Below are 25077 nucleotides of genomic sequence, written 5' to 3' on the forward strand. Positions count from 1 at the left end.
GGTTGTAATTTACAGTAGAGAAAAGAACAGATTTAGGGACCATTTTTTTTTACCCTCCTTCTCCCTCCTCCTTTCCCCCTCTTTTCACTGCTCTGGTTCCAAACATCCAAACGTGCTACAGCTGAAAAAGAGGACCTCAAGCCTTCCGTATTGCTGGCAACAAGAAGTGAGCTACAATTGCCAGTCTCTGCATTCTTGCCAAGAGAACAAACTGCTTCAAGGCAAAAGAAGAAAAAAAAAGGGGGGTTTATCAAAACCAAATGCCACTGGAAATCCTAACGCAGTGGAGCCCAATTCAAGATGTACATTGAAACCTATCCCCAACCATTTAAGGAAAAAGAAGAAAATGGATTCTTTAATAGAATATTTAAAATATAACAATTGCTTTGGAGTGAGGAATTCTACTCTCTCTGGTTCTTATAAAAGCTTTAATTTTTTTTCTTCATCTCTAAGTAAACTCCCAGCAGTTTTCTTTGAAAGTGGATCCTAGGCAGGCACCTCTTTTCCAAAGCGCTCAACATTGTTCTAATGAGATGTGATAGGTGGTTTGGAGTAGGAGCTGGTCCAAGCAGCGGAGGTATCGCTTTATTGTGTGTTTGTTTTTCTTTTAAAAGTCAGTGATCTGGCTACTCTTCATTTTCACTTTAATGCTTATTATTTTGTTTCTAACCTGCCCCTGGATCCAAATCAGATCCAGCCTTCTTCCCCTTCCAAGCATTCATTGCAGAATGGAAAAGAGGGAAATTCAAGGCTTTTATTTTTAGAGTAGTCGCAGTTTTGAAGGCCAGAGGGAATGAACTATTTGGGTCATCTAGTTTGATCGTTGGACACCACAGAGCATAGAATTTCATACAATGATTTGTGATTTTGTGCAGGAGCTGGACAACAGGAGCCACCACAATCCTGGGCATATAGACCTAATGGGCAAGTCTCAATTCTACAAGCTACGCCAAGTGTTTGCCTAGAACACTTGCAAATCTCAGTTCAAGACATTCAAGCTTTTAATAACTTTAGAGGATACTGTACTGTGTGCTGTCCTTGTCCTGAGCTGTACCTGCAGGCCATGGTTAGGGCTATGGCTCCTAAGTTCCACCTGAGCAAACATCTAAGCTGACCTACTATCTTAAGCATCCATGGTCAAATGTCATCTGAGAGGCAAGTCCCACTGCCTTCAGTGGTGTAACAACCAGCAAAATGCTACCTTTGAACTGAGACCAGAGTCTGCAGCCAAACCAAATGACAGAAATATCCCAGAATAGTGGGTAGACAAAGAAACTTCACAGTAAGGCTCTAGTTTCAGCTGAGAGATGGGGAAGTTCCTGGCGCCTGTCTACATGAAAGCTTTTCCTACTTTTCCTACTATAGGGAGGAGTATGTAATCACAGTCCAGCTTCAGCCAACAGACAAAGCCTAGACCTGACATTGCTCAGCATCGCAGCCAAGAAGAGGCAACTAAAAGAGGCAAAGCAGCTGAGAGGAAGTTCCTAAGCTGATTTTGAACTGGGATGCCATCACTTATGTTGCACATTGGATAAGTGTCCAACTCCAGGGCAGCAGGCTGAACCTGCTGGTGAATCTCAGTAGGCTTCCCAAATTCAGCTCAGGCATAGAGATTTAACAAAGCAAACTGCAAGCAATATATGGCTAAAGATCTGGGTAAGGTCAGGCCAGCTCCACAATGCAGACCCAGTTTAAATCACTCCCTAGTTGTCCCATGGACAAACTAGGCAGCTTCAACATCAGGTGCATTTCTCAGATTCTGAATGACTCTTTAAATCCTTTCTGAATAATTTCCATTTACCCCATGTCTTCTTTGAAGTTCACCAGATTGCCAATGCAGCAGCAGTCCCACTAGTGCAAACACAGATGCGAGGCCATCTCCTACACATTATTTTCCTGCTTATCTATGGGAAAAGTCTGTGATGGATGCAATTACATTGTTTTGCTGGGGTATTTCAATTGACGTTCTCTTTAATGTGTGAATGTACTGGTTCTTCCATTATCTTGTTGAAGTTAATTGATATCAAATAATCTGTTTCAAAACATCTTTGATTGGTACTTAAATCTTACACCAATCCTTCAACATAAAAGTGTGCCTCTCCAGAGATACCTCTGCATATGTTTGCCTCTCCAAACTACACCACAACAAAGATATCACCGTATTTTCCTCCACCACCCAACCACATGACTGAGATGAAGAGAATGCAGTTTAGACCCAGAGTGTTGTACGTTGATGAAAGTTCCAAGTTTTGTTTCCTCCAGTAAAATGCCTCTGTAATTGTTACCCTGATACTTATATTTTAACTTATTAAATCTGTGTCACATAATAAAATCTGCTATAAATTAAAGGCAAAGTATGAGCTTTCTCATCTATTCCCTGCTCCATGTCAGCCTCAGGATTTTGCATTATGGATCCTTTCCTGGTTCACAAAGCTTTCTGCTCCATTATGTCAAAAGAGAAATCGGTGAAATATCCTGTTGTTATTAACTGCTAATGTCTGAATTTTATTTTTTTTTTTTAACACAAAATCCTCTGAAATTGAAATCAGAGCTGCAGCACATTAGCAGTTGTTAACATGTCTCTGTTAGCTTGTCCACCAGCCACGGAGCGCACATCTCTTTTGCTCCACATCTGAGCTGCCAGGCTCTGTTTCAAATGGAAGCACAGTTCAGCTTCAAAGTGTGCACCCAGAGCAAAGCTTCCTTAGCATCAAAGGTGTGGACAGGCCCTTACCAACATGTACATCAGTCTCAACATCCAGATCCCAGTGAGATTTTTCCAGGAGCTAATCAGGATTTGCATGAAAGCAAAAAATCAAGCAAAAGGCCTACCAGGATTTAGATAATGGATTTGAACTCCACATTACCTGTCCACTAAGCACAGATTTCCACTCCCAGATCCTGACTGGTTTTCCCCAGATTTGTGGAGATAAATGACAAGCACAAACATTGCCCATGTCTGTGGGTGCCCCTCTCTGCTTTTTTTTCTTACATCTGAAGAACAAGGCATGGCTCACATGGAAGTGGTGTAGAAGAGTGCCTGGCTTGGGTGGCATCTTGACATGGTGGCTGTCTCCTCAGCTTTTGACAATTGCAGAGGCAGCATGTACTTTCCGGAAGGGAATTGTTGGTATTTGAGTGTTCCTGTATTACCACAAAAATCTGTATGTATTTAAACAGAATGGGCAGAAATTTATCTGAAAGTTGAATAAATTTGCCAGCTACCTGTAGGGAACTTAGGGACTATGGAAGTAAATATTAGGATATTCTTGGTTATATGTCAATGAGAATTTTTTACATGCCCAAACCACATATGTAGTCTGGATCCAAAGTTATATCCTAGCTCTAATCAGACTGTGAAATTCCTAAATCTATGCTGCAATAGCTCCCTTCCCAGGTTGTGAAACCCTTGAGCCCCTGGGACAGAGCTCAGAAGGATAAGTTGACTTGTTTCTTATTTTCAGTTTAAAGAGGAAGTGCAAATACATCTTACAGGGGCTTAGGAAGCTGCTGTTAATAATTTTCTTGCTTCTGGCCCTCAGCTGATATCAAGGTGCAGGAATGATGAGGACAGAAAAGAAGAGAGTCTGTTCTCCACTTTGACCTGTTCTCAGCATCCAGCTTTAAGTGATAGTGACACCAAGATCTAGAAATACAGAGAAGGAGGATGAGGACTTCTTCCTTGCTTTTCCTCATCTGTTGTGTCTCTGAGCTCCTTTCCAGCAGTATGGCTGATACCAGAAGCAAAGGCCGGGGGGAGGTACCCACTATAAAGTGTGGATCTGATCAGGATAGCTGGGACCTGTGCCTCAATGAAGAGGAAGGATCAACAAATTCATCAATAGCTTAATAGCTTTGTAGCAATGTTTAATGTGTGAAAAAGCGATGTCCATTCTGCATTGCTTCTGAAGTGATCCATACCGGAGAAGTGGCAGCTTTTTTCACTGTTGTAATTGCTTAGCCAGGGAGTATCTGAATCAATCCTCAGATTGAGTAAAGCTGTCTGAAGGACAGTGTGGTTCTCCTTCAGCTGTCATTTGGCGGTTTGTATAAGGGGCCCATGATTCTCTTCTCTTCTTTTCATATTTTCACAGACCTAACTGGACAATTAAGACTGAAATTGTATAGAAAAGTGTCCAAGCTGGGAATTCAAGTGAGTAAACTGGATCTGTGTATTTAAACAGGAATCAAGCACCTAAAATGTGCAATGCAAACCAGCTGCATTTTCAAAAACATACTCCTGAGCTCTATGTATATCATCTTTCATCTTTACTTTGAGAACAACACCTATATATCTCAGAAAGGGCAAAACCACACCATCTGAGATATAATGGTTGCTTTCACAAGACTGGGAGTTGTTAAGCAATGACATAAGAGTGAATGGGGAAAAAAGCATCAGTATCAGCAGGTGTTGTGCACAACCTAAGTCCAGGACAGCTGCTAGTCTTGCAGCCCTGCATTCTCATGTGCAGAGGTCAGAAAGAACACTAAACTGAGCAAAGGAGTCACTAAAGTAGCAGTGAGCAGTCTCAGGTTCGTTTCAGCAGTATGACTTAATAGGACCTAGCAGAGACACGAACTTTGCTGGTGGTTCTGGTTACCTAGGAGAAAAAAAGGTTTTTCTGTGGCAATGACAATAAATATGTGAAAGCAAGGTTCAAATAAAGAATGGTTTGCAGTGATGAAATCACATTGACAGATTAGCTGTGATAAGACTACAGCATTATCCACTGCTGATGTTAGAAGTGAGACATGGGTGAAAATCAGTGTTTCAGTGATGCCACTAGTTAGAACATTTGATTCTTATATGAAAAGCCACATAGCACCAATGGGATCTCAGGACCATATGTTCATTCAGTTGCAATCTCCTGTCAAATATATACACACTATGCAGGATGACTTTTTCTTTTCCATTTCTCCAAATTTAGTTTCAGATGCAAGGGGTTGTTTCCATTCCTGTAACACTGATTTCAATGAGGATCCTATAGAATAAGTGATACACATAGTTTTTATGTAACTTATGGTAACTGAATGAGATATTCTGAGATAAGTGTCCAACTCACTAAACTCTAGTGGGTTTGATTAGAAACAACTGAAGGGAAAACAATTTTTTTTGTTGAGTTCATAGGGAGTGAGAGGCAGCTGACTTGGTCTTAAATGCGCGTGTTCTGCAAGCTTAGGAAGACTGAAAGCCAGTGGCTCTGAATGCATACAGGATTAGGCATACAGGTTAAGCTAATGTTGTTTTCTGTTAGTTTTCAGTGTAAGGATCACAGCATAGAACAAAATAGCTGCCTCTAAATCAGCAGAAATAATGCAATTGTATCTTCAAATGAATCTGAGCAAGGGTGTGCTGTGAATCCAGAATGCAGGGTATGGAGGAAGAACAGATTACACAGAAATTTACATTAAAGTAAATTCAACAGACTTTCCCCCAGCATCAGAGCTCTGCACCTTTCAGCATCCTGATTCAAGATGGTAATCAGGAATGTGTGGTTTTAAATTTGGAAAATTCAGCAGATACTTCTGTAATCAGTGTCTGATTTTAAACATCCATATATTTATGCACAGCAGCAGTGTGGTGTTTCCAGGTAAAGTTTAATAGCAACTACAAGAACAGGAGACAAAGCTAAGCAAAGTGAGGCAATTATAAACACTAGCAAAGAAGCAAGAAAGTGAAAGGCCTTTTTTTTTTTCTCTTTCTTTTGGTGCATTATTGTTAAACCATAAAAAATAATAGGGAAATTCCTGCTCTCAGGGAATCTTTATGGAGAAATTTGAATGTGGTCTTGAAAGAAACTCCAAGTTTCCAAAAAAAAAAAGGAAAAAAAGGGAGAAACCTGAGAAGTTCAAGTGCAGTAAATCAACAGGAGTTGATGATCTTCACCCAAGGGTATGGAAGGAAATGAAGTGTGAAATAGCAGAGATCTGAATTTATGCAATAAAGGACCATTCCAAGAGTCCCTGAAATCAATGGAAATACTCTCTATACTTCTCTGAAAACTGGATCAGACCTTCCCAAATTAATTCTGAAAAACAAGGAGTACTCACAGGAAGGTGTCCATCACCCTTTCAGGTCAGCTGTGGAAAGCACAGCGGGGTGGGGAAGGCTGTATCAAGTAGGATTAGCCAAATTAGGAGCAACCCAGACAGTATGGAAAGCTCTCTGTAATTACAGAGCTACATCTCAGCCAGTGCAATGCAGCTCTGTGGGAGCTGGCCCTATAATATTGGGAATGACATGTGACACTATGAGCACCAAGCCAAATCCTGCCACCCACAAGGCACAGTAAATGCTCTCAGGACCTGGCCCATCTCAGTGGCACCATTATGCTTGCATGACTACAGTCTCCTGCAGCTCGACTTAGCTCCCTGGCTTGCTAGATGTAGTACATCTGAAAGCTGCTCTTTCTTCCCCGAAATCACTGCTGGCAATCATTTGTCACAGCTAAGGACAACATCTCCTGCTGCTTGGTGATAGGGCTTCTGCACAGACGATGCCTTATGGACAACATCAAGTTTCCAAAACAGCATGAGTGCGGAGCACAGGCCAGGGTTCCCTTTTCAGACACCAAGAAGCAAACACTCTAAGCTGCCAAGGATTTTACTTTATTGTCATTTAAGTTGGCTCCTTCTGCACAACTTGCTGGCGGTCTTACAGTAGCAGGAGTTGAGTAATAATAGTATTTCCATATATGCTCACCTCTAAGCAATGCTTTAGAGGAGAGACTGCTGGGAGAACAGGATGAGGATGGTTTGTATTGGCTGTTCCTTCTCTTTCTCATCAGTCTGTGATTCAAACTAGCATCAAACTACAAACTCCATCATTCACATCTCCCCTGCAGATTTTCCATGTTGGCTCCTCAGTAAGCGGGACTAGACTATCATTCATCAGGACTTGGAGGTGCTGAGAGGGTCCTCTCATCTTGGAAATTCTGAAACAAAGTCATCCACCAGCTTTTCAACAGTCCCATGGCTTTACTACACAGAAGCTGGGGATTGATATATTTTTCCCGGAGAAGATTTCACCAGGAAGCTTGCAAAGCCAACACACCAGGCTTCACCCAGCTAAATACAGGACACTCCCCCTTCCTGAAACTTTCCTCATACTCAGAGAAATGCAAAACAAATAAAGGAAAGTATCTGGAAGAAGGGTAGTATGACAGAGCTGAAAATGACGCCCAAAGTCATCAATGTGCCATCCAAAACAACCTCCAAATGCAATGTTTATATAGTCCCTGACTGCTGAGACCCAGTGCTCTTCCTCATTTGCTTCTTTGAGAATGTAAGGACACCCTCCTCCACACCATCCTCTTCCTTAACATTGGTTTCCACATATCCAAAGTAATCCTTTTTATAACTTAGAGGCAGAGTCACACTGTTGCAGAGCAGGAGTTCCTCTGATTTGTTGGTCATCTCAGATGATAGGAGAGGCTGGAAAATGTCATGTTTAACAGAGTCCTTTGAAAGTAGATCCCGGCTTGTGGTGCTTACCTAGCCTTGTTTAATTAGGTTCAAAGGAGCTCCATGGTTTCTTGCCTGCTCTAATCAATCCTGACAAAAAGATGCAGCAACCAGCTCAGTCTTCAATGCAATACAATGCAACAGAACAAGAAAAGACCAGCGAAGTAATTGCATGCAAGAAATAAAGCCACAGGAAAAAGAGCAGGAGGTGATTGCACTAATATATTGCTCACTAAGGATATCATCCCACCTGGAAATAACAGGTGTTGTGCAAATTATCAGGTGATGTAGAGAGAGACCATGATTTATGAAGGGCTGATCTCAGCTATTCAAAGCTGTAATACTGCATTCAGGGCTGCAATCTGAGAGGGAATAGTGATTTAATGTTTCCATTTTCTGACTTTCCTGGGAGCTGGGAGACTCTCCTTGGAATTAATGTAAGTTGTCTTGCATTTAATTTCCTAGACTGTTTTGAAAAGTAAAAAGAAATTGTGGTATTTCTTATGGCAAATAATACTCCTGTCAATATCTAGGGAGCCCTGAATAGGCTTTAATGGTCACAGCTTGTTGAAGAGAACTGGGAGAGAAGAAAGGACTTCTCATTACTGCCCCAACTTTTCTTTTGTGGCTGAAAATAGTTTTATGAGACAATGGAATGAAATATCAGCTATTGCCTTCCCAGTGTGGTGATTGTTTTCTACTTCATACCAAGCAAGGGTAGTGAAGATTTACACACTCGACACAATCTTATATTTTCCAGGAGTTTTCAGACAAAATAGGTGGGCCTGTGTGATGAGCAAGAATCAGACACTTTATGAAGTCCATTGGGAATTATGATGACCTACCTGTTTTACACACAAAACCCTGATCCATTCCCAGCAGTGCCACAGCCACGCTTCTTAGGAACCTGGCCTTGGGACAGGACTTTGTAAAACACTTAGGTGTTTGCACACCTTTATGAGAAGTAGATGATCAACCAGGCAAGAATAGGAGTGTAGTTGAGTTGTGGAGGGGAGCTTACCAGTCAGTATAAGATGACGAAATATGGCATGGTGTGAAATAACATCTCTGATGACTGGGCTCCAGCAGACTCCAGAGTTAATTACCTCTCTGAAGCTGAAATTCACAGGCTAAATCTTTCAGTTGCCTCCCTGCCTGTGCCTGGGTTTAGGAGACCTTATCTCAGATATGTCTTGTTTTTCTTCTGGGAAGCTTTGTCTGAGAGGACAAAGGATTGTCTTTGCAGTATATTTCTGAATCTGCAGAAATATGGCACCTGCCTTATTCCCTGGATCATAATGGAAAGTGGGGTGCAGTATGCAGTTGGTAGCTCAATGCTTCCCACTTGTCAAGTGGGAAACCTGTATTCATCTACCATGTCAGCCTTTCCATCTTTAAACCTACCCATCTCACCTCCCAGAACAAAGCCCTGATCTAGGCTATCATCTACACCATGCAACAGAAATGGGCCAGAGACAGAGCAAGAGGGAGAGACTTTCTGTCCGCGCTCCCCTACAAGAAAGAGTCCAAGATTTCACTCACTAGCTCTTCTTGCACTAAAAAGCTATTCAAATTCATACTGAAAACTTTCCAGGTGGGACAGCCCCAGATAGACCCACCAAGAAGATTTCCCCAAAGCCAAGGTCTTCAGGATTGCAGGGTCTGTAGCTGTAGGGCAGGGAGTGATGCCAAAACTTCCAGACAGTCTCTCCTGGAGCCAAGAACCTGGAAGAGTAGATATAATCTGGGCTCAGCTCCCAGGTCCACAGCAGGGATCCTGGAAGCTTAGAAAAGCCCAACTAGAGCCAGAACTCTCCAACTACACTGGTTCCCTGCTGCAAGGCTGTGACTCAGCCTGGGAAAGGGGGACAGTCTCTAGAGGGTGGGTTAACCAAGCCCAAATGCAAGCTGTCTTCTTCTGGACTTAGTTAGATGCAAGCAGTATGCAAGCAGGAAGCTGGGCTTCAAATTGTATCTTCTACTACTTGCTGTAACAAGGAAAATCTCTGTGTCAAAAGAGCCCATATCTTTTCAGAGCCATCATGTTTGGGAGTCCTGCAAGCAGAAATTTATTAGAAATTCAAAATACTTTTTGGTTTATATCCAGCATAGACAGAAGTCAAATTAAAAAGATAAACAACAGATCGAATTGGAAAAGTGGAAAAAAAAATCTTTAAAATTCTGAAATATAACCTTTTGTGAGAACATGCAGAGATGGAAGGAACTAATTTGAACAAAACTCTTTTTTCCCTGTATGCTTTTAAATGAACTGATATAGCACTCTAAAGGCAGAAATGTGGGTAGATCCCTTATCGGTGGGTGTGAGTGCAGCTCCACTGACTTCTGGCAGGATTTCCTCAAAGCAAGTTATTCAAGAATGAGTGCAAAACCCAACAGTTAAATCATTTGCTACTACAGTCACTGTTTTATTAGGCTATTTTAAGAAAAATAAATAATAATTTATTTTAACTAATCACAACTTCAAATCACTTTGCTAGAAAATGATATGCAAACCGCTCTAGTCAGCTGTAATAAGGTTTGGGAGGGAAGCCAGGCATTGATTTGCTTCATGGAGCTCTGATATCATGCTGGCCGTTGTGCAATGGTTGTAGGAGTCAGAGATGAAGTGTGCTGGTTTTATCAGAAATCTCTGCCAGTGGAGGAGACAGATGCCACTGGAGTCTAACACCCACACAAAGAGGAGTGTTTATTCACTTGTCTGTGGCTCTGTTGCTAAGTGAATGTGTTCACACTCTGCCTGTTTTGTTAAGTTTGACATATTGTTGTGTAGACACAGCACTTGGCATGCTGCAGAAAGTGACTTTCAGATAAGGTGAGTCCTTTCCACTGAGCTCTGTGTGAGTTTGGTAACTCTCCTATTCACTCAGCAAGGAAGGATTAATAATAGTGACTAAACCAAGGTGCAGCCAGGCAGGCAGCTCAGACTTCCCTTTGTGTTTTTGTTTGGAAGATTTTCCTTCCTGTTCTTTGACAGGTCTTGACTGCAATGAAAAATTACATCTTTAATTGAAACACAGGGTCCACTAGCAGAATAGAAAGGAGATCTTGTGGGACAAACACAATACTAAGAAGAATGAGATGTTAGTTCGGGTCTTAGATCTCCTACAGCCTCCTACAGACCCCTAACAATTCATCTGATACCTCTGTGCTTCTATTCTGGTAAATAAGAAATATGAATTGCAGGTTTTCTTCTCTTCAGTTAATTTAGCCTACAAGACTTCTTGGAGCAGCCAATGTCTCCTTTTACCTGTAGATACAGTGCCTTCCCCAACAAGTTGCAAGCTCAGAGAAGATTCCTAAGTGCTACAGTAATAATGCGTCATTTATTCCCTAGATCCCTTAAAGGTTATTGTAGATAATAAATAAGGCCAAGACTGACCTTTACTGAAATCTGTAAACTTTTTAAAGATTTAAATACCAGAGCTCAGCTCCCTATAGAAAGAAAGACAATTATCTCCACTTTAGAGTTTGAAAACTGAACAGGAAGAATAAGTGATAGTTTTCCCATTCCCAATTCCCTATGGAGTTTCTGGGAATTAAACATAAATCTCTTTTACCAGGCACTTACTAACTGTTTTCTTCTTTGTGTTTCGAAACAAAAAAAGCCAAACATTTCCCCCAGGTTTCAGCAAAGTCAGCATGAGATTGTGAAGTGTTTTTGTTGTTTTTTCTTTCAGTTCTTCAATCAGTTTTTGTTAAGAAACATTTATAAATTCTAAATTCAGTCATAACCATTTTCTTTTTTGGTTAAGAAAATGCTTTTGTATCAACCAAATGGCTACTTTTCTCCCATTACTAAATGAAATTACAGTTGAAAGAAATGCAGTTTAAAATCTCTTACCTTGTAACAGAGTATGTGTATATTTCAATGCATATGTACACATGTATTGATATATATTCTCTAACTGTGAACTGCAAATATTTCTCAAGCACAGTAAATGTTGCAAATGAGTCCAGCTCTAGCACTCTCTCCAAATGCATGAATAACCCTTACAGAATAATATACATGAATCTTGACCATATGCTTAGACTTGTCCTGTATATTAATTTCCTGAATAGGGCATCATCTCTGTCAGAGTCACAAAGCATCTTTTACACTGCTAGGTTCCACCGCACGCATTACTATAATGTGGTTAGGAACTATGAATTTTTTAGGTACCATTCAGGGGGTATTTTATATGCATATTTCATGAGAGGATGGGGTGGGAATAATATTTTTGGCAGACACTTTCCAGGATATGGATGGGATTCAGGAGAAGATGGCTTTTGATATAAGTAGTCAACCCCACTCAATTTAAACCATGGCTCTTGGGAAGCATTTAAAACACAGAGCTTAAATGGAGCTGCACTGTAAGCAGTACAGAGCAAGTTGTCCAGAGTACGTGTGTGTGTGTGTAGATATATATTTATATATAGCCAGATGCTCAAGGTCAAATGCACAGAGCCAGCTATTTGGGAACTGAAACTATGAAACATTTTGCTGAGACAACTCACTGTTCAGAGCTGCTTACCCCTGAGAGGTTGCTTGGTACCAGAAATTCTTCTTGGGGTGAACCATGGGATCTAAGTCACTGCAATAGCACCAGTGACAAGGCACTTCTGAGTAGCTCAGGCAGCAGATGAAGAGAAAAAGTGCAAGTTGCTGGTGTATTGAAGTGTAAAGTCACTTATCCTGTACAGCTGCTTGGGACCTAATCACATCCAGACATCTTCCTTCCCAGTGAGCTACAAGGCTTTGAACCTTAGAAATGGTGCACACACAGGTATGGGCTTGGGCATAAGTGGAATAATCCATCTGTGCCTAGAGTCAACAACTTGTGAGCAAGACTGTGTGGAAAAAAATCTTTGTGAAATAAGCTCAGTGCTTAGTAATAGGAGTACCTTGTGCATGGCATCAGGCAGTCAGAACTTGGTAATGGCCCTGTGTGCACCAAACCAGAAAGCAGACTTGTTTTCTTAAGGTACTCAGTGGAAAACAGAGAGATGGAGAGGCACACATATTACATCACAGAAATGAAGGAAATGACTCCTCAGGACACTGCAAAGGCACAGGATCCTTGTAATCAGGTCCACCTGAGCTCCATCATGGTCCTGTCCAGACAGCTTCCTATCCAGCCCTAGCACTTGGATTTTGGCCTGGCCCTGAGTAGACTTATCCTTGCTTTTTAGACCATTTACTATTCAGTCAAAAGATAGAAAGAAATGAAAAAGCTTAGCTGTCTGAATACATTACTAACAGATTTTGGAAATAAGTAATCTGTATACGTTTCAAAAGTCTTTATTATTCTTCCTAACTTTAGGCACACAGTGGAGCCAAAAAATTAGTAGCATAATTGCCTTCAGTTCCTCTATAATCAGAGTAAAGAGACAAGTACTAAGAGAGGCAGTACTGCTCTTAACTGAACTGGAGGTTTTCTTTCTTTTAAGAAATTATAGTCTGTCTTTCTGTGATCGTTGCTTGTTTCAGCCATTTTGAACTTCTCCAGTCCTATCAGAAAGTACATCTTGGATACTCTGGGATATTTCTTTTGTAATTTTCTCTCTCAAACCCTTGGATTTCTTTTCAACTTTTCTCCAGTCATCACCATTACTTCATTTATGGTCTGGACCAAACACAACCCTTTCCTAACTCCATTTGACCAAATCCAGTTTAACCTCTGTTATCAGATTCAGCTGTAATTTCTGTGGGGGACAGTAATGGTTTAGCAAACATACTTTGTCTGGTTGATTTCCCAGAAAGAACTGGGTATTTAAAGCTCTCTAATAATATAAGGTCAAATAAACTGTAGGTTAGCCACATATTCTTACTTTGAGGGGCAGTTTTTAACACATTCACTCTCTAAAGATGGTGAAAGGAAGTTCATGAGCAGAAAACAGCTAAGCATACCATTAAAATGGGCTGCTAAGATTAGTCCTGTACCACTTCAGCTTGCTGGCAAGCACCTCCATCAGCCCCCTCCAGCAGCAGTCAGAAATCAGAAAGCATCTGCCTTGGGACCAGTCAGTCATGCTTGCATCTGATCCTGGCGCCTGTCCTGCTGAGAAAGGGGGCTTGTCTTCACTAATTTCATGATGTCACCATTAGAAGAGTGGGAAGTAATATTTCCATGAATAATAATGTACCATGAAGGGCAATCAGTGTTCAAGAACAGCATCCTTGATCGTTGGCCAGCCAAGCAACTTAAAGAGCTCTCCTCCTCATTGCATAGGAAAATGAGTTATTGATTTGTACATTGTTACAGGGGGCAGTTCTTAATCATAATTAGACCACTGTGAAAAGTCAAAGCATTCGAATAATGTGAGGGCTTTCACCATTGCAATCTGGCATCCATATGTTCAATGACAACTCAAACAGACTGCTTTCATTTTTCCGTAGCTTTTTTTTTCTCTGAAGACTCAATATCGTTTACCCTTTTAAATATGTCAGTTCTGTGTTTTTGGATATGCAGCCCCATATTGTCTTTCAGAAGGCTAAGTTAAAACACAGTACTCTATTTTGATGCACTATGCAGTAAGAAATCCTCTCTTTGAGAAAAATAAGACATGACAATCACCATTGTATTGTGAGATATTCCCACAAACTTGCATATTTCAATCTGAACATAGGTTACTTCAGAACCTGCCTAGGTTTTTTTAAGTAAATTCTGAATAAAAGTAAGAGTAACTAAAAACTCTTTAAGCTGATTGCTAATCTCAGGCACTGAATACATCGTTCAGATATTTCCAGACATTACTCAAATATTTCTAGCTGAAAGGTTTAGTGTTTATGTTCATCTTGGGCTTGGTTAAGAAAAATTGGAAAGAACCCCCTGTCTAACTAAAGTCTCTTCCTCAAAGGTGTCTAAAAGCAGTTGGCTTTCAGCAGTAGAGATCGATGCTTATTCCCTCTCACCATGGAAAAGGAGCTATATGAGTGAAAGAGAGATGGGGGCTCATGTGCAAATAAGCTTCTGTTGACCTGGAGTATATTTACTCTAAAAATCAGATAAAGTTTTCACATTTTCAGATGGCAGAGGTCTGAAACCATCTTACAGTGAGAAAAACAGCAAAATACCTTGGTGCTTTAAGGGGAAGGATAATCGTATTATGAAAGGGCTGAGACTCTTTCTGACAGAAAGAATGAGATTCTTTAAACCCTGCAACACAGGTGGTGCTCCTTCTGTATATTGTGGGAATGGAGGGACTCCTGGGCAGCGGTCCTCTCAGCCTAAGGTAATATCTGAAAAAGGCTTTGGACATCACTTCTTAAACATAGCAGTTTTTATCTACTGTCTATAAAGTGAGCCTAGTGTTACTCAGTTAGATGAACAGAGGTACACTGTAGGAGTTAGATGATACGAATCACATCAATGGGGCAACGCTCAATTTCTTTTTATCAGACATATCAAGTTTTTATCCAAATATAAAGTTTGAAGAAAACACACATTTTTTTTCTGAGAACCTGAGTACAAAGTAGAACTGAAGATGACATCAAGTATTACAGAAGAAAAATGTATCTTAGCTTGTCTGAAAATCACTGGAATACATCAAATTCATCCGTTCTGCTTTGGATCGTTCTGCCCTGAGTTTCTTTGGCTTCCAAATACCTTCTTAATCATCCCACAGTGTACATACTCCAGGTCCCTTGCTTGCAATACTATCCAGCTTTCTTCAGCACCGAATCCAGTCAGAACTAGGAAAACAAACATTTATTTTCATACACTTTTGAAAAACACCCCAATGAGGATCTTCTTTTGCCTCTATGAGGTATATAAACAAGGCTGAGATAAGGTAATAGAAGGGATAAGAAAACAGAGATGATTAATTTATGCCAGCCTAAAGCTACAGCAATTTTATTATGTAAAAGTGATAAAATGGGATGAGCAGAGATACACTTTCAATACAAGAGACTATTTTAGTACTCCAAAGCCTTAATTAACAATAAAGGATTTTAAAATAGAGCCTATAAATAAATAAATAAAATAAAACCTAAAAGCATCTCAGACTCCTTTTGAATGGGCAGAATATTGCAAAATTGTCATGTTCACCTTCTGTTCCTTAGAAACTAAGAGTGGGAAGTTTCAGAAAGGTGAGAGTTTAAAGCCACTGAAGGATTGAGGAACCTTGAACTGGTCTTAAACTCAGTTCCTCCAGTAGGCATCCTGGCAGAATCTGTTCAGAGTTATGCTACATGACATCTCACTAGTACATCTCCAGCTCTTCATGTTGATGAACCTCATTACATCGACCCTTTCCCTGATCCTGAGAGAAAAAATTATTCTTAACATAACCTGCAAATTTTTGTATTTATGGTGATACCAGCTTGGCTTAAACGATGTCTTCATGGCTCTTCAGCAGCCGACAGATCATGTGTGTTACCACAAGAGGCCCTTTACAGCAGTGTATTGGGATGATAGAGGGGGTTTTAATACAAATTGGAAGAACCGCTTCTTTCATGTGGCCTCAGTCTTGCAAATACCTAAAAGACGAAGCTGAAAATGCCTTGTTCTTCTGAAATCCTTAAGCATATAACATTATGCTCTACACGGATAACCAAATTGCATTCTTCATTTCCTCATGTGAAGCCCAAGCAACCCATGGAAACAGCAGAGTCTGCACTTACGTTATTCTAATGAATTGCATTTGTGAAGCCTGCTGTAGCAAATTAATTGATTTGATATGATTTAGAAGGACAAAATTTTCCACTGTCTCTTGGCATTTTACCTCAAATCTGCCACATCCGAAAGACCTACAGAGAGCAGAGGAGTTAAATGAAGGACAGCAGAACTTACTTCTCCTCTGGCTTCCCATCCCCTGCAAAACCAAGAACGATTCTACATGGCAGCGTCCCCTCTCCTACCCCCAGTCCAAAATACTATGAATAAGGACCACAGTTCTCTGTTCACTCAGGAATGCCAGATATGAAACCACAATCAAGCTACGATCTCTTCAGCACAGCATGCTCCACATGCCAATCTACATGTTTGTTGAAAAAAAAATGATTCTGCTGGAATAAGTTTCTATTATAAGCTCTCACTGTATACATTTTTTGGAGTTAGTGTATAATTCCTGCACCAGAACCCAATGTCTTTTCTGTTTTACAACTGCACATAAATACAACTGCCTTCCATCTAAAAAAAATAAATATTCACAATGTCTGTTCAGTTTGCCTTCTCGCAGCATCTCTCTCCCTCTGCCCAAATATAATTGCACTTTCTAACCCCAGTCACTTGCGGGGGGGAGAGCTAAACAAATCTCACATTCATAAACTCAGATGACAGCCACCCTGTGCCATAGGGATAACATTAAATTTATTGGAGCCGTTAGCACAGCACAAAGCAACTGGAGTAAACAGTGACTTCCAAAAGAGGCAAAGTTATTTGGAGCTGCTCCAGCATGCAAATGGCAGAGGAACTGATAGCTGTAGCAATTATTATTTCATTTCCTCACACCCTTTTCCTTTTTGAAGTTTGGCCAAACAAGTTTCTCTGCAGATGAGGAGGCATTGGAATCTGCTGAAAATGAGGGTGATTTCTACGGCTTCCCTCAGGTTTTCAATACAAGAATGAAAACATTTCTAGTTTATCCATCACCATGAATTCTGGGTGGAAATAGTATTTGGCCCAGGAATACATTCTCTGGATCTTGTTTTCTTCTTGGAACTAGTGAAGCAGGTTGCCTGACCAAGTGATTTGTGGGCTAACCCTTGTCTGTGAGAAGCAAATAGAAGAAAGACCAATTTGTCTAGAATTAATTTTTTGGGTTTTGTTTTAAATAACTGAGCTCCCACAAATATGAGCTGAAGCCAGAAAGATGTTTTCAAGGTTAAAGCACAAAATTGGAAAATAGGATAATTATTACTATTGGTAGCATTGTTCCTGCTCTTAGCAGCCTCACTCACAAACCAGAATGCTGCTACAAGAAGAATTGTGCAAACACAGCAGAAAAATAATCCTTGCCCCAAATTGCACACAGTCTCATGCAAGAGACAGAAGCACTAACAGGAAAGGTACAGGGACATGGTGAGCAGTTGGTAACCTTAATGAGACAAAATGAAAGCAACTCCAGAGTCACCTTATTCCATCTGCCTGGTTTCTTTACACTACACTACACAGCAGACCTTTGGGTCAGGGTGTCTCTCTTTCTATGCATTTATACAGCTTCAAGCATCATTTCTGTTCTGAGGAAAAATTTGGGGAAGCTTTCAGCAAGTTTCTAAGTGAAAGGTATTCAAATGGATAAGACAGTTAGTCTGGCCTCGTTTGTGATCTTTATTCTTGTGTTAAATTCATATGTACATGGGATTGTGCCATGTGTTTTCAGTCAGCCCTCGGATGTGGGATTTTATACAGGCAGGGAAGACATGCTGGGAGGAGCAGGAGGTTTCAACAGCAAAGGGTGCTGCAGCTGATCCTCTTGGCTTAACTGCTGAAATTGTTAGGTTGTCTTTGTGTTAGGAAGAGGAGGAAATCTGGGCTAGTGTGAAAAGCTGAAAAATTTGTATTTTGGAAACAGACCTGAGCATGAGCCAGTGGTCTGAGCACTGAATCAAGACCTGCTTGAAACCATTTAAGTTTCCATCTCTTGTTGATATCTTTGAGGAAATTTGGCAGTACACGTGCATATTCTCATGGTGTGTTGCCCTACGTGGTACTTCTGCTTATCACTGCACTCCACGGTCTTGCTTCAGTTAAGACAGCCCTAACCCAAGACCTGTTGCACAGTTAAATCCTTTCAAAGATTTCTGGGCCAGAAAAAATTGCTTCACGAATCAAAGAACTAACATGCATTTAGTATCCCCTTTCTTATGCGTTATTAATTGGCATCCTAAAAATTATCCATAGCACCTCAGAATATTTGCAAACAACAGCAACATAAACATCTCATTTCTAAAACTGCCATGGAAAGTGTGTGACACCACACAATCCTATAACACAGTAGCTTAATGCAACATCAACTCACAGAGCACGTTAATGGAACACATTGTGGACATAATTAGCAACACCACAGCATGCTTCAGTACCAGCTGTGGTCTTGCTTCAAAGACTTATAAAGACACGTCTGTTAACTCATTCCAGAATAAAGGCCAATGTTGCATAATCCAGTACCTAAAGCGGTGATGCAGCTGATGGAGGCAGAACAGAAGATTTCTACATCAAAAGGGTTGTCAGCACCTAAGGAGTGTCATGCACTCAGCTTGTTTTATACTTTTTCCAGATTAAAATTTTATATGGGTTATATGCCAGCAGGAGGCATTTCAACAGCAAAATGAAACTGATCTCTCCTGAAGACAGGTTGGCTCAGAATTCAGTTAGGCTCACCATCACCCATTGGTTTTATTCTCTTTTTAAGACTGGTTTTGAACACATTGTGGCATGATTTGATACTTCAAGGGTTTTCTTTTGACATAGGCATCTGCTGTTTGTAATTCTGTAAATATCTGTAATTCTGAAAGCTATTTATTAGCTGAGTAAAAGACAGAAATTTGACCATGTGTTGTCATCTGGAAATGTTGTCATCAGCATGTTGGCAGTCTTCTGGCACCATCCTCATGGGGTGTTGCAACAGCTGATAACAAGTCCCACAGAAGATCACCACCTAACATGGAGAAAGACTTATGGAGGCTGATGACTATCTTCAGAGGAGATATGCCTTTCAAGCACTTATTTTTTTCTCCAAGGACTATAATGGGAACTTGGCTCAGATACCAATATTTACATTGTAGAGCTGTAAGGTCAGATGAAATTAACTCCATACTTGGGGTCAGATTGCCTCACTGTTTGCTGTGCGTAACTCTGAGGAGTGTTCAAAGGCTGAGAGTTATCAGTATGACAACATGGGCTCATATGTGCAACCATGACATCTTCAGATAGATGCATGAACTTCAGCATCCTAAACTCACTCAGCAGACCCGTATCATCCAAGGCACAGCCAAGCCTGAGCTTTTTACATTCCCAATTTCATAGAATCATAGAATCATAGAATAGTTAGGGTTAGAAAGGACCATAAGATCATCTAGTTCCAACCCCACTGCCATGGGCAGGTACACCTCACGCTAAACCATATCACTCAAGGCTCTGTCCAACCTGGTCTTGAGCACTGCCAGGGATGGAGCATTCACAACTTCCCTGGGCAACCCATTCCAGTACCTCACTACCCTAACAGTAAAGAATTTCTTCCTTATATCCAATCTAAACTTCCCCTGTTTAAGTTTTAACTCATTGCCCCTTGTCCTATCACTACAGTCCCTAATGAAGAGTCCCTCCCCAGCATCCCTGTAGACCCCTTCAAATACTGGAAGGGTGCTATGAGGTCTCCACGCAGCCTTCTCTTCTCCAGGCTGAACAGCCCCAACTTTCTCAGCCTGCCTTCATATAGGAGGTGCTCCAGTCCCCTGATCATCCTCGTGGCCTTCCTCAGGACTTGTTCCAACAGTTCCATGTCCTTTTTATGTTGAGGACACCAGAACTGTACACAATACTCTAAGTGAGGTCTCATGAGAGCAGATTAGAGGGGCAATTGTCCCATTGTCTCCTCTAGTTAGTCCCAGTCTCCACTCTCAATAGTTTTTGTCAGTCTCAAGCTAATCTTATTTTCCCTTCAGAACTCTTGGCCCCAGTCTCCTGGAAGTTCTCACAGTTGTGTTCCTAGATGTACTGTTTCCCATGATCCCTAGATCTTCTCAACTCCTGAGGCTCAAAATTTCCCCTCTTAGCTCCTTTATCTATATGTCTTTTATGTCCATTTCTCCCTTGTTTTCACATCAGCTTCTCACTGGGCCTCACACTCCATGTTTTTCCATATCTAAGATTACTGTACTAATCTGTTCTTTACCCTTAACTCAGTCCCAGATTATGCTCTTTTTTCAGATTGTTATGGTAGCCTCTTTGCCAATCCTGAATTTCACACAAACAAAACAGAAATTCCCCTCTCTTCTTCCACTCTCTCTTCTTCCACCCCCAGCTTTGTTCAGAGAAATATTAGAACTATTTTTGCTCAAGCTTAAAAAAGAGATTCCAGAATTTCATTTCTAAGAGGTGAAGTATGACAGCATTATAAGCACCAGAAAGCAAGGACACAAAGGTCAGTCAACTTAGAAATAGTGGTATGTAGCTTGACCAATGTATCCAACAAGCATTGCAAGTACACACACATAAACAGAGCCTGGCTTTGCTAAACAGGCTTCGAAAATGTGGCTGAAAACCACCTGACTGACTCTAGACCTGCAGGTGTTCAAGAACTGCTTTAAAGCCACCTTTTACATACTTGTAAGAGGAACTGTTTAATCAAACCAATACTGCAAGAAATAAACACGTCCTTTAACCACTAAAATGTGCCTGTACAGTTTGTAAAAGTCACCAGCACCTTGAAACCATTTGAAATTCTGCCTTCATTGTGTTTCCCCTTCAGTAAAATAGTTGCTGAGTTAATGGGCAAGGTTGCTGCCAGTCTGGGCTAGCGTGGTGGGAAATAGGAAAAGCTACTTGTTCAAGAGTAAGCAGGTCTTCAGGCTGTATCTCAGGCAAGATTTACACTGAAAATCCACACTGCATATTCATAATCCCCATGTGCTGTCACTCCATTCACAAGTATTAAATTCTTCACTCAAAAAAAAAACAACAAAACAAAAGATTGCCTTCACAGGCAGCAACATTTTTAAACTAAGTATGTTCTGTTTGTAATGCCTAGTTGCTGTCACTAACATCTCTATACCTTACAAACCATTAAAATCTGCAAAATATTTCCATTTATCCTCACTTCAAGGGAAAAATACTACAATTAGGAGTAGAAAGGATGAGCCATACTTGTTTTCAGGTTTATCTTTACACTGGGTTGTTGTTAAACTTTGCTGTGTGACCAGCAGCAGACATTCCCCCTTTCTCATTTCCAAAAGCCTATGACTCCCAATGATAAACGATTCCCAACCACAAATGTTTGGTATTAGTGCAGGAATAACCAAGCAAAATCTGGAAGACCCATTTATACTAAAAGCTATTCTTCACGATTTTCATAGGGAAGAGACAATGTGGAACAAGTATGTTTCTGTGCCTCAACTTCAATTTATAGTGAGAGCCAAACATGAAACAAGAAATTCTTTAACCAAACGTTCTCTTATGCTGACTCCATGAAAAAAAAAAAACAACAAAACAAAACAAATCAAAAGAAATCAAACCAAAACAAAACCTTTACAAGATTTCGGACTGCAGCAGCTTACTGTGCTGACCCTTGTCACAGAGTAGTGTAGGTTGGAAGGGACCCTTGTTGGAAGGGTACATCAAATGCAACTTGTTGTCCAGCCTGTCAAGTTCCTACTGAATGGCCTCCCTACCTTCCACTTAGTCACTTTTCTTAGTTTAAAATTATCCACGATTTTATTGAGGTGCTCTCTGTCCCACCTTTAGTGTCATTAATGATGATGTTCAACAGTATCACAGAATCACAGAATCCCGAGGGTTGGAAGGGACCTCAAAAGATCATCTAGTCCAACCCCCCTGCAAGAGCAGGGTAACCAGTCCCAGTATTGATCCCTGAAGAAAACTGCTAGCAAATGATCACCAATTGCACCAATTGCACTTCCCACTGATGACCATTGTTCCATGATCCCACTGGTCCTTTCCGTTTCCCACCTACCTTGCAGTCCATCCATACAGTTTACTTGTCTCTGAATTCAGTCATCTCATCATAGTGCCACTGCTTCCTTTGGTTCCCCATCTCTCTGTCCGTCTATCATCTCTTCTGTATTTAGATAAGCTTTCTGCAGAAGGCTTTGTCTTTATGTTCCATGCTTTTCCAGTGATATACTAGCATGTAAGTACAGCTCCTGAGGAGCAGAACAACAACAACAAAATCATAACAAAACTACTGAGTTTGGACTTTTTTCATGTTACTTAAGGAGAACTGGGGAATAGAGCTTTGAGGTAATACAAACCAGAGCAGCAACAGTTGGTTCAGCTCATATACAGACTTCTGAAGCATTAGCAGTTACCAGATACTCACCTTGCTGTTTGAAAGATGCCTGGCATCCTAGTAAGTCAGAAGCTGGCTTTAAATTGCTTGGGATGTCTTTACCTCTAGAGTTTTCTGTTATGATTCCATATGTGCATCTGATAAGTATTAGCACTTATCTTCATACCTGTCTGTCTCAAGGTCTGACACTGAGTTGTACCAGAAGAAAGTTTGTTTGTGCACTTTTTTTCAGTCCAGCAAGGGGAAATTCCTGAAAGCCTGAGTAGTTGTGTGCTCGGTTACTGTCACGCCCCAATAGGCAACTGAGAGCTCTGGATAGTATTGGAGGAAGAAGTCATTGCAGGATTCCTTTGGCTAGATCAGATGATGCTCATCTGATGTTCGAGGTCCAACATGCAATTTGTGACAACATCATCTGCTTAACCAAATCCAAAGTTCAAAGTCTTTGATATTCTATCATTCTTCGGTAGCGAAAGCTTGGATCCATTTTACTTCCTGTCAAACTATCAGCACTAAAGGTCCACCTATATAACCTAAATACTGAAAGGACCCACACTCCAACCCTGAGATTAACTGATACACTCTGGTCATGCCCATATTATTAAATTTCCTTACCTACAAACCAAGGTGGTTGCATCATCTTACCTATATCAAATGGATCACAAATACCAATATCATGAGTCAAGGGAAGTAAAAAGGCATAAATCCGACTGTTTTTACATAGTATATATGTATGTACATATCATATAGGTATAAACCCACCAAAATCAAGAGTCACAACTTTGAATGCACTCAGCATTGCTGATGATGCAGCTTACTTCAGCAGAGGCCATTAACTTAATGCCGAGCACTTTGCCTTAAATAAAACAGTTCAATACAACTATTTTGGGAGAAAATGCAGGTGTAGAACTTAGGCACTTTGAGAGCCTATTCTAGGCTTCATCTCTCTTCCTGTGAGAAGGAACAAACAAGATCACTTTTTGATAATACTACTTTTCTACTTAGCAAGCACTATCAGGATAATCTACTAAAATGCTAAAATATATCAAGAACATGAAAAGCAGAAAGCACGGGAAATGTTACCTGTTGTTGTTATTATTTCACTATATGGGTATTAATTTTGGATTTGGTCCACAGGAAATGAAATTTAGAAACACAGTTATAATAGGCAAGACAATTTGTCCAGTTGATTCTGGGAAGTTCAAGAATAACAAAGTGTGAGACAGCCGGTATTCTCTCCAATAGCTTCCGAAACATAGGTGAGTTCAGGCAACAGGATCGAATTTAGTGCCTATTTTTGTGTATCAGTGGCTCAACATCAATGTCCAGGATAACTCCTAGAACCTTAAGTATTTTTTTTCTTCATTAAAATGAAGCCTAAATATGTTTGTATCTCAATTTGTAAAATCACAGAGAATATAAAATGTGTCTAAGATAGATTTGCAAAAATAAATCAAGCCAAACCAATTAAATATCTAAAATCCTAAAATCTGGGCTAGAAATCCGTATCATGTCTAGACTTTAGTTAGGTTTTTGACATTGTCTTATATGAGCTTCCAAGAACCACCTGAAGAAACATGATTTAGATAGGATTACAGTAAACTGGGTATGCTCCTGTTCATACTTGCAAAGCAGTTGGTAACAGTCACAGTCAAAGTTGAAAAACATATCCAATAGTTTTCCTCAGGTATCCAGTCTGGCTCTGCACAATATACTCATTAATGACCTGAATCATGAAACAGGTTTGCGATTGCTAGAAAGTTGTAATTAATCCTGGTTTGAGTTTGGGGATCGATGGACAACCAGCTTGCTAATCATCATTATTCATCTCTTTCCTTTACTGTAATACAACCCAGATGATTATGGAAAGGGGAAAAAAGAAGTGTTTTAAATAGAATATGCAGTCCTACCCAAACAGATTTTTGGGTTTATTCTGCAAAGTATTTGCACTGTCCATTCATTATATCCTGAATAAACACAATTGGTTTTCTATGCTGCAATATTTTTCCTCTGAGATTTCTGAAGTGCTTTTCCGACAGTTAACCAATATTGCAAGCCCTTCATGGATTTTGAAAGCTGAAGGGAACTAGTTTGATCATGTAGCCTTATCTCCAGCCTAATACATGAAATATATGAATACATGAAAACAGGTTCAAGACATCCTAAATTTCTAAAAACGCACGGTAATTATTTGGAATGGATGTATTCAACTTCCTCCCAGGCCACTACCCCGGAATCTTCTTCTGCCATTTCCAATTTACTGAGCTGGGCATGGATTTAAGCCATTGCTGACCCTGGAAGAAAACCACAGCTACACTACAGACTGGTTTAGATTTAGGCCAGAGAGTGCTGGCTCCAACTTGAAATGCAGAGGTCAAACTTCAGTAACCAGAAATAATCTTCAGAGCTTTAAAATGGCAGGGATCCAAGGATCCAGCTTTCTTCTCAGTTTGATAAATGCTGCCCAGAAGTAAATCCTAGAGGATTTGTGTGTTTTTCACATATTTGGAGGCATGCAACATCTTTGTCAGCTCTGAGAGGTAGAATGTTTCTAGCAAAAGCAAACCCTCCCCAGCACTGAGCACTTAATCTGCCAAGCTGGGGCATCTTTGAAGATGTGGAGATGGGAACTAGTGCAATGTAACT

Source organism: Melopsittacus undulatus, chromosome 3 (assembly GCF_012275295.1).
Source record: "Melopsittacus undulatus isolate bMelUnd1 chromosome 3, bMelUnd1.mat.Z, whole genome shotgun sequence".
In the NCBI taxonomy this organism is placed as follows: Eukaryota; Metazoa; Chordata; class Aves; order Psittaciformes; family Psittaculidae; genus Melopsittacus; species Melopsittacus undulatus.